This window comes from Syngnathus floridae, chromosome 2 (genome assembly GCF_059516105.1).
Source record: "Syngnathus floridae isolate MCC-2025c chromosome 2, RoL_Sflo_1.0, whole genome shotgun sequence".
Classification (NCBI taxonomy): Eukaryota; Metazoa; Chordata; class Actinopteri; order Syngnathiformes; family Syngnathidae; genus Syngnathus; species Syngnathus floridae.
In genome coordinates, this window is record NC_142414.1 from 1,045,795 (window position 1) to 1,056,219 (window position 10,425).

Consider the following 10,425-nt stretch of genomic DNA (forward strand, 5'->3'; position numbering starts at 1 on the left):
CATTGCACTGCAGGTATACAACGAAATTGGGAACATAGCCACGCACCGCGCATCTGATCAGTCCTACCAGTCGGCGGATCTCCCTCTCGCAGTCTCTCTTGGTTCGGCTCAGCTCCTCCCGATGCTGGTGATGAGCCGATCGGAGCTCGGCCGCTCGGGACTGCCAGGCCTGCTGGGCCGCTGCCAGGGCTTCTTCCGCGCTCCTGGTGGAGGCGACACCGCTCGGTCTCCCGACACCGCCGCGTCTCCTCCACCTCCGCCAGCAAAGCGCCCCCCCTCCTCACCTGAGCAGACATTGCGCCACACCGGGCCGTTGAGACCGCAACGGAGCGCCGCGACGCTTACTGGGGACAAGCTACACAATACGGTAGCGGCCGCATCGAAGCCCGACGTGGCGTGCGGATAGTCAGACACGGATAGAGCGGATCACCTTGTCCATGGAGCCGTCCCTCAGGCTGAGGACCAAGGCATTCAGTCGCTGGATCTCTCCATCTTTGATTTTGATCACTCTCATCAGCTCCATTTCATGCTGCCGCAGTAATGTCTCCCTGGTAATGGCTAACTCTTTCTGCTTCTCCTCATGGAGTTTGCTTTTGAGTTCCGTCATGGCGGCGGTGGCACGGTGGTGCTCCGCCCGCAGGTCCTGACTTCTCTCTCTCTCCAGACAGCTGACCTGACATGACTTAGACTTAGACTTAGACAAACTTTATTGTCATCTTGTCTGCACATGGTGCATACAAAACGAAATTCCGTTGCATACGTCTTACAACAAAGTAGTGATATTGCAGTTGAATAGAAGTAACATATCCTATGAAAATATATATATATATATATACATATACTATATATATATATATATATATATATATATTAAAAATAAGTATAAAGTGCAGCAGTGATAATTATGCAATAGTGCAAGTAGGCAAAACAGTATTCAAGAGTGTGCAGAGGAATGCTAAACCATGTATTAAACTTCTATTTAAAGGGTTTATACAAGTTCAGTAAAGTTGGTAGTGCGAGATAGTGCAAGATAGAGGTCCGTAGTGTCACACAGTTCTGTGAATGTGTGATGCAGAGTTCAGTTTAGAGCTCAACAGTTCTAGTGTTCAACAGTCTGATGACAGCAGGGAAAACGCTGTTGCAGAACCTGGTGGACCTGCAGCGGATGCTGCAAACCTCTTCCCAGAGGGCAGCAGGGAGAACAGTCCATGGTGGGGGTGTGATGGGTCATTGACGATGTTACGGGTACGGGACATGCAGCGCTGAGATGAAATGTCCTGAATGGAGGGAAGAGGAGCCCCTATGATCCTCTCTGCTGTCCTCACCACTCTCCTCACGTTCTTCCAATCGGAGGCGGTGCAGCCTCCACACCACACAGAGAGACAGCTTGTCAGAATGCTCTCTATGGTGCTCCTGTAGAACGTCCTCATGATGGGTGGGGGCAGGTGGGCTCTCCTCATCCTCCGCTGTAAGTACAAGCGCTTCTGTGCCCTCTTGACCAGTGCCGTAGTGTTCATAGTCCAGGTGAGGTCTTCTGTGATGTGGACCCCCAGGAATTTGGTGGTGCTGACCACCTCCACAGCTGAGCTGTTGATGATCAGTGGAGCGTGGTGAGGCTGTTTTTTCCTGAAGTCGACGATGATCTCCTTCATCTTCTCCTCATTCAGGATCAGGCTGTTTTCTCTGCACCAGCCCACCAGCTGCTCCACCTCCTCTCTGTAGTCCAGGTCGTTGTTGTCTCTGATGAGCCCCACCACCGTTGTGTCGTCTGCTGACTTCACGATGTGATTGGTGGTGAACCTGAGGACGCAGTCGTGTGTCATCAGGGTGAACAGCAGGGGGCTCAGGACGCAGCCCTGAAGGGAGCCTGTGCTGAGGGTGATGACATCAGAGGTGTTCTGTCCGACCCGGACTGACTGAGGTCTGTTGCTGAGGAAGTCTAGCAGCCAGTTGCGAAGGGGGGTGTTGAAGCCCAGGTGTTCCAATTTTCCTACCAGATGCTGTGGGATGATGGTGTTAAACGCTGAGCTGAAGTCCAGGAACAGCCTCCGCACATGGGTGTTCTTCTCCTCCAGGTGAGCCAGGCTCAGGTGAAGAACGGAGGAGATGGCGTCCTGAGTGGAGCGGTTTTGCCGGTCGGCAAACTGGAACGGGTCAAATAATAGGGGGAGTCTGGAAACGATGTGACCTTTAAGCAGCCTTTCGAAGCACTTCATCATAACCGGAGTCAGTGCAACAGGCCGGTAATCATTAAATGAGGTGATTTGAGGTTTCTTCGGCACCGGAATGATGGAGGCAGTCTTAAAGCACGCCGGCACTGTGGCTTGGCCCAGCGAGGTGTTAAAAATGTCTGTGATGACCCCAGCCAGATGACTTGCACATTCCCTGAACACACGCCCAGGAATGTTGTCGGGGCCAGGGGCCTTACAGGGGTTGACTCTCCTCAGGGTCTTCAACACATCGGCGGAGTCAAGGCAGAGTACCTCCTCTTCCTGATGGGGGACAGTTTTAACTGCTGGAGTGCCGTTTAGTGCCTCGAACCTCCCAAAGAAGTTATTTAGACCATTTAGAAAGTCAGCATCAACTACACCCACCGGGGGGGGGGGGGGGGGGGGGAGAGTGAGTTGTAGTCTGTAATCGCCCGTATGCCTTGCCACATACTCCTGATGTTTTTGACGTCGTGGAAACGATCCTGAAATTTTCGACTGCGGTCTCGCTTCGCTATCCTGATGGCACGGTTCAAGTTGGCTCTCGCTGTCCTCAGTGTCTCCTTGTCGCCAGACTTGAAGGCAGAGTTCCGCGCTCGTAGCGTTTGACGTACCTCCTCAGTCATCCAGGGTCGTTGGTTGCCCCGGGTGATGATATTCTTAGTGGTGCTGACGTCCTCGGTGCATTTGTTGATGTAGGCTGACACAGTCATGGCACACGCATGTCTAATCTACATCGGGAAAACTGGGAGGGAGGGAGGGAGGCAGGCAGGGAGGCAGGCAGGGAGGCAGGCAGTGTCTGTCTGTTGAGGTTTTCACCTTGTTCTTCTCCTGCTGAAGTTCTAACTGGACGTCCATCAGTTTGGTTCTCAGCTCGTCATTGGCGGCCTGAAGGGCGTCCGTTCGCTCCGCCTTGGCCCGCCCTGCCGGAGCTCGTTTGGACATCTCTTACTCGAGTCTCGCCCGGTCGTCAGTCAGAGATCACAACATTTGTACCTGGAGAGCACAAACGCAGCGCTGTTTTCCACTGGCTTCGAACTCAACTTCAATCGGTACCGTAACTTACAACATCATAAACATAGAACTAGCTTGACTTATTCATTGAATAAATGCATTTGGTTCTTCAAAACTGCATCACGCAACATAGCGTGACCGAGACGGCCGTTATCCACCTGCGTGAAGTTATTTGGTGAAATGAATGAGATGTTTAAGACACCATCGTTCTGTCTCTATGTAGATGAAGGGAAATAATCGATTGCTGAAGGTCCAAAGGTGTTGTGATAAACAAATAAACATATTAGTGATTAGTGACATATTTGTGATAAACATATTAGGCAGGATAATCACATATGTTAACGTGACTGCCCACACTATTTATTTATGGTTATTTGTTAAATCGAGTACTGTTAGACATGAAATAGGAAGTGTTTAACATAAATGGAAGACGAAAGGGGTACTCACCATTGTAGCTCCTGCTGGTCAATGATACGAGCCTCTTCTTGCAGTGGAAAACATACAGCCAACAAACACCGTGGAACCTAAAGGAATGAAATTAAACATTAACATTTAGCCTCAACCAACATTCACAGATACAACGCAACGCAAACTACACAAACGTAAATCTTTTTAAACACAATGAGTTGTACTTACCGTGTACGCTCTAGACGGTCCACTTGCAAGCAGAAAATAAAGATATTTCTGTTGATAATCGTCGTGTTTGTATCCGGTGTCTCGCTCAAGGCCATTGCGCCCACAGATTTGAATTTTGGCGAGAGTTCAGCCTATTGACGTCATTTCCGCGGTGTAATACCCGCATATCTGAAACGGCAAAGTTAAGAGTAGAGTTAAATAAAGTTTTTAGTCAACGCAATAATTTACAACCGTTGACCAGTCGGAATAATCGTCGAAATTTGGCGTCTGTGGCTGGAAGCAGACGCCGAGTTCGACATTCCTCCCAAACGCCACACTCCCTCGCTTTTCAGGGCTAAAAAAAAACAGTTGTAATTACCTTGTACGCTCTAGACGGTCAAGTTGCAAGCTGAAAACAAAAATATTTGCCTTGTTAGTCATCGTGTTACTAACCGCTGTGTCTTGTTTGCCAGAATTGCCGCTTTCCTACTTCCTGTTGCAAGCCACGCCCACGGATTATAATTTTGCCGTGAGTTCCGCCTATTGACGTCATGTCCGCGTCACATGACTGCGACGTAATATTATCTAAAACTGTTTGTGCGGTATTGTGTTGTTCTGTGCGGTATTGTTATTCTGTGCGGCGTCGTGTTGTTCTGTGCGGCGTCGTGTTGTTCAGTGCGACGTCGTGTTGTTCAGTGCGGCATGGTGTTGTTCAGTAAGGCATGGTGTTGTTCAATGCGGCATGGTGTTGTTCAGTGCAGGATGGTGTTGTTCAGTGCGGCATGGTGTTGTTCAATGCGGCATGGTGTTGTTCAATGCGGCATGGTGTTGTTCAGTGCGGCATGGTGTTGTTCAGTGCGGCATGGTGTTGTTCAGTGCGGCATGGTGTTGTTCAGTGCAGCATGGTGTTGTTCAGTGCGGAATGGTGTTGTTCAGTGCGGCATGGTGTTGTTCAGTGCGGGATGGTGCTGTTCAGTGCGGCATGGTGTTGTTCAGTGCGGCATGGTGTTGTTCAGTGCGGCATAATGTTGTCCAGTGCGCCATAATGTTGTTCAGTGCGGCATGGTGTTGTTCAGTGCGGGATGGTGTTGTTCAGTGCGGCATGGTGTTGTTCAATGCGGCATGGTGTTGTTCAGTGCAGGATGGTGTTGTTCAGTGCGGCATGGTGTTGTTCAATGCGTCAGTGCGGCATAATGTTGTTCAGTGCGGCATGGTGTTGTTCAGTGCGGCATGGTGTTGTTCAGTGCGGCATGGTGTTGTTCAGTGCAGGATGGTGTTGTTCAGTGCGGCATGGTGTTGTTCAATGCGGCATGGTGTTGTTCAGTTCGGGATGGTGTTGTTCAGTGCGGGATGGTGTTGTTCAGTGCGGCATGGTGTTGTTCAGTGCGGAATGGTGCTGTTCAGTGCGGCATGGTGTTGTTCAGTGCGGCATGGTGTTGTTCAGTGCAGGATGGTGTTTTTCAATGCGGGATCGTGTTGTTCAGTGCGGCATGGTGTTGTTCAGTGCGGCATGGTGTTGTTCAGTGCGGCATAATGTTGTTCAGTGCGGCATGGTGTTGTTCAGTGCGGCATGGTGTTGTTCAGTGCGGCATGGTGTTGTTCAGTGCGGCATGGTGTTGTTCAGTGCGGCATAATGTTGTCCAGTGCGCCATAATGTTGTTCAGTGCGGCATGGTGTTGTTCAGTGCGGGATGGTGTTGTTCAGTGCGGCATGGTGTTGTTCAATGCGGCATGGTGTTGTTCAATGCGGCATGGTGTTGTTCAGTGCGGGATGGTGTTGTTCAGTGCAGGATGGTGTTGTTCAGTGCGGCATGGTGTTGTTCAATGCGGCATGGTGTTGTTCAGTGCGGGATGGTGTTGTTCAGTGCGGCATGGTGTTGTTCAGTGCGGCATGGTGTTGTTCAGTGCGGCATGGTGTTGTTCAGTGCGGCATGGTGTTGTTCAGTGCGGCATGGTGTTGTTCAGTGCGGCATGGTGTTGTTCAGTGCGGAATGGTGTTGTTCAGTGCGGCATGGTGTTGTTCAGTGTGGGATGGTGTTGTTCAATGCGGGATTGTGTTGTTCAGTGCGGGGTGGTGTTGTTCAGTGCAGGATGGTGTTGTTCAGTGCAGGATGGTGTTGTTCAGTGCGGCATTGTGTTGTTCAATGCAGGATCGTGTTGTTCAGTGCAGCATAATGTTGTTCAGTGCAGCATGGTGTTGTTCAGTGCGGCATGGTGTTGTTCAATGCGGCATGGTGTTGTTCAGTGCGGGATGGTGTTGTTCAGTGCGGCATGGTGTTTTTCAGTGCGGCATAATGTTGTTCAGTGCAGCATGGTGTTGTTCAGTGCGGCATGGTGTTGTTCAGTGCGACATAATGTTGTTCAGTGCGGCAAAATTTTGTTCAGTGCGGCATGGTGTTGTTCAGTGCGGCATGGTGTTGTTCAGTGCGGCATAATGTTCAGCTCGGCATAATGTTGTTCAGTGCGGCATGGTGTTGTTCAATGCGGCATGGTGTTGTTCAGTGCGGGATGGTGTTGTTCAGTGCAGGATGGTGTTGTTCAGTGGGCATGGTGTTGTTCAGTGCGGAATGGTGTTGTTCAGTGCGGCATGGTGTTGTTCAGTGCGGCATGGTGTTGTTCAGTGCAGGATGGTGTTGTTCAATGCGGGATGGTGTTGTTCAGTGCGGGATAGTGTTGTTCAGTGCAGGATGGTGTTGTTCAGTGCGGCATGGTGTTGTTCAATGCGGCATGGTGTTGTTCAGTGCAGGATGGTGTTGTTCAGTGCGGCATGGTGTTGTTCAATGCGGCATGGTGTTGTTCAGTGCGGCATGGTGTTGTTCAGTGCGGCATGGTGTTGTTCAGTGCGGCATGGTGTTGTTCAGTGCAGCGTAATGTTGTTCAGTGCGGTATGGTGTTGTTCAGTGCGGAATGGTGTTGTTCAGTGCGGCATGGTGTTGTTCAGTGCGGGATGGTGTTGTTCAGTGCGGCATGGTGTTGTTCAGTGCGGCATGGTGTTGTTCAGTGCGGGATGGTGTTGTTCATTGCGGCATGGTGTTGTTCAGTGCGGCATGGTGTTGTTCAGTGCGGCATGGTGTTGTTCAGTGCGGCATAATGTTGTTCAGTGCGGCATAATGTTGTTCAGTGCGGCATGGTGTTGTTCAGTGCGGGATGGTGTTGTTCAGTGCAGGATGGTGTTGTTCAGTGCGGCATGGTGTTGTTCAATGCGGGATCGTGTTGTTCAGTGCGGCATGGTGTTGTTCAGTGCGGCATGGTGTTGTTCAGTGCGGCATGGTGTTGTTCAGTGCGGCATAATGTTGTTCAGTGCGGCATAATGTTGTTCAGTGCGGCATAATGTTGTTCAGTGCGGCATAATGTTGTTCAGTGCGGGATGGTGTTGTTCATTGCGGCATGGTGTTGTTCAGTGCGGCATGGTGTTGTTCAGTGCGGCATGGTGTTGTTCAGTGCGGGATGGTGTTGTTCAGTGCAGGATGGTGTTGTTCAGTGCGGCATGGTGTTGTTCAATGCGGCATGGTGTTGTTCAGTTCGGGATGGTGTTGTTCAGTGCGACATGGTGCTGTTCAGTGCGGCATAATGTTTTTCAGTGCGGCATGGTGTTGTTCAGTGCGGCATGGTGTTGTTCAGTGCAGCATAATGTTGTTCAGTGCGGCATGGTGTTGTTCAGTGCGGAATGGTGTTGTTCAGTGCGGCATGGTGTTGTTCAGTGCGGCATGGTGTTGTTCAGTGCGGCATGGTGTTGTTCAGTGCGGCATGGTGTTGTTCAGTGCGGGATGGTGTTCAATGCGGGATCGTGTTGTTCAGTGCGGCATGGTGTTGTTCAGTGCGGCATGGTGTTGTTCAGTGCGGCATGGTGTTGTTCAGTGCGGCATGGTGTTGTTCATTTCGGCATAATGTTGTTCAGTGCGGCATAATGTTGTTTAGTGCGGCATGGTGTTGTTCAGTGCGGGATGGTGTTGTTCAGTGCGTTATAATGTTGTTCAGTGCAGCATGGTGTTGTTCAGTGCGGCATGGTGTTGTTCAGTGCGGCATGGTGTTGTTCAGTGCGGCACAATGTTGTTCAGTGCGGCATAATGTTGTTCAGTGCGGCATGGTGTTGTTCAGTGCGGGATGGTGTTGTTCAGTGCGGGATGGTGTTGTTCAGTGCGGCATGGTGTTCAATGCGGAATGGTGTTCAATGCGGAATGGTGTTGTTCAGTGCAGGATGGTGTTGTTCAGTGCAGGATGGTGTTGTTCAGTGCGGCATAATGTTGTTCAGTGCGGCATGGTGTTGTTCAGTGCGGCATGGTGTTGTTCAGTGCGGCATGGTGTTGTTCAGTGCGGCATGGTGTTGTTCAGTGCGGCATAATGTTGTTCAGTGCGGCATGGTGTTGTTCAGTGCGGCATGGTGTTGTTCAGTGCGGCATAATGTTCAGTGCGGCATAATGTTGTTCAGTGCGGCATGGTGTTGTTCAGTGCGGGATGGTGTTGTTCAGTGCAGGATGGTGTTGTTCAGTGCGGCATGGTGTTCAGTGCGGCATGGTGTTGTTCAGTGCGGTATCGTGTTGTTCAGTGCGGTATCGTGTTTCTCAGTGCGGTATCGTGTTGTTCAGTGCAGTATCGTTGTGTTGTTCGTATTGTGTTGTGTTGTTCGTAATGTGTTGTGTTGTTCGTATTGTGTTGTGTTGTTCATATTGTGTTGTTCGTATTGTGTTGTGTTGTTCATATTGTGTTGTTCATATTGTGTTGAGTTGTTCGTATTGTGTTGTGTTGTTCGTATTGTGTTGCCTTTAACACTTAGCCTCTAACACTTAGCCTCTAACACTTAGCCTCTAGCATCTAGAAGGTAAATAAATAGGAAGGAAGGACTCACCGGTGACGTCTTCGCCCACGTCCAAGCGTTGTACTTTGTATTTTCATCCTTCTGACAGTGGAAAACATAGCCAACAAACACCGTGGAACCTAAACGAATGAAAGAAAACTATCATTTGGCCACAACCAACATTCACAGATACAACACAATGTGACGTGCGGGGTTGAGGTTAAAGGTTGAGTGAAGGGCCCTCGTTTTAAACTACTTTTTTGAAAAGGATTGGGAACAAGTAAGACGTATTTAATTTATTTAATGGGAAGTAGTAAGAGCTATTGAATTTAATCTATGTATTATATTCTATTGTATTGTATTCTGTTGTATTCTTTTGGATTGTATTCACACTAACCCCACTAAAACTTCAGCCCACAAAAACTCGCCTCTGGCGCCTAGCCTCTGGCACTTAGCCTCTAACACTTAGCCTTTAACACTTAGCCTTTAACACTTAGCCTTTAACACTTAGCCTTTAACACTTAGCCTAGAAGGTGAATAAATAGGGTTAAAGGTTGAGTGAAGGGACCTCGTTTTAAACTACTTTTTTGAAAAGGAGTGGGAACAAGTAAGACGTATTTAATTTATTTAATGGGAAGTAGTAAGACTTATTAAATTTATTTAATCTACTTTTCTTCCCAGGCAAAATTTGATGTGCTGCAATTCCAAATTTCCAAAGTGAATGAAGGAATGAAGTCCTTTAAATTATGATTTTGTATAAATACTAGGCATTAACACAAAATCGACGGCACAAAATGGGCAGACTTTACTTGTTTGAAGAGGACTGGTTACAAGACAGACTTTTCTGATTTATTTAATGGGAAGAAGACTTATTTAGTTTATTTAATCTATTTTTGTTCCCTGGCAAAATTGGATTTGCTGAAACTGTATTTTGCCAAATCTTGCCTTGAGACCTGATAGGAAGTATTAAACGCTTAGTTAAATCAATACAAGTTGGTAATAAGAGCGAGTAATGTTGGTTGAACCGATGAATGAAGGTTGAAAGCAATTTAAATTATGACTTTGTATAAATACTAGATATTAACAGAACATCTACTGCGCGAAATGGGCAGAGTTTACTTGTTTGAGAAGGAGTGGCTTATTCAAAACTAAGATTTATTTAATCTGTTTGTTCCCAGGCAAAATTGGATGTGATGCAATTCCAAATTTCACCACATGATGGTGCCCAATTTTGACTTCATAGGACATATTAAACACTTAGCTTGTTATTATGTTCAAGGTAATCAGATTTGTTTATTATTCTAATGGCCTCTTCAAAACTATTCTGGATTACTACTTTGGATCTATTCTACATTACTTGGCAACAACATACTCTGTAACAGATTAGGCAGTATAATCATATATGTTAACTTGAGAGTGCCCACACTCAATCTACTTATCGTGATGTGTTAAATCAATTACTGTTAGACATTATTTGTCTGATAATCTACCAAATCTTTGAATTGAAGAATTTGTGATTTAATTAATAGCTTGTTCAGGGTAATCAGACTTGTATATAATTCTAATGGCCTTCTTTTGAAAACTATTCTGAATTACAACTTTGGATCTTATATTACTTTGCAACAATCTACTCGGTGACAGATTAGGCAGTATAATCACATATGTTAACTTCAGTGCCCACACTGTATTTATTTATGGTTATTTGTTAAATCAAGTACTGTTAGACATGAAATAGGAAGTGTTTAACATAAATGTTATGGCTACTCACCATTGTAGCTCGCTCCTGGTCAATGAT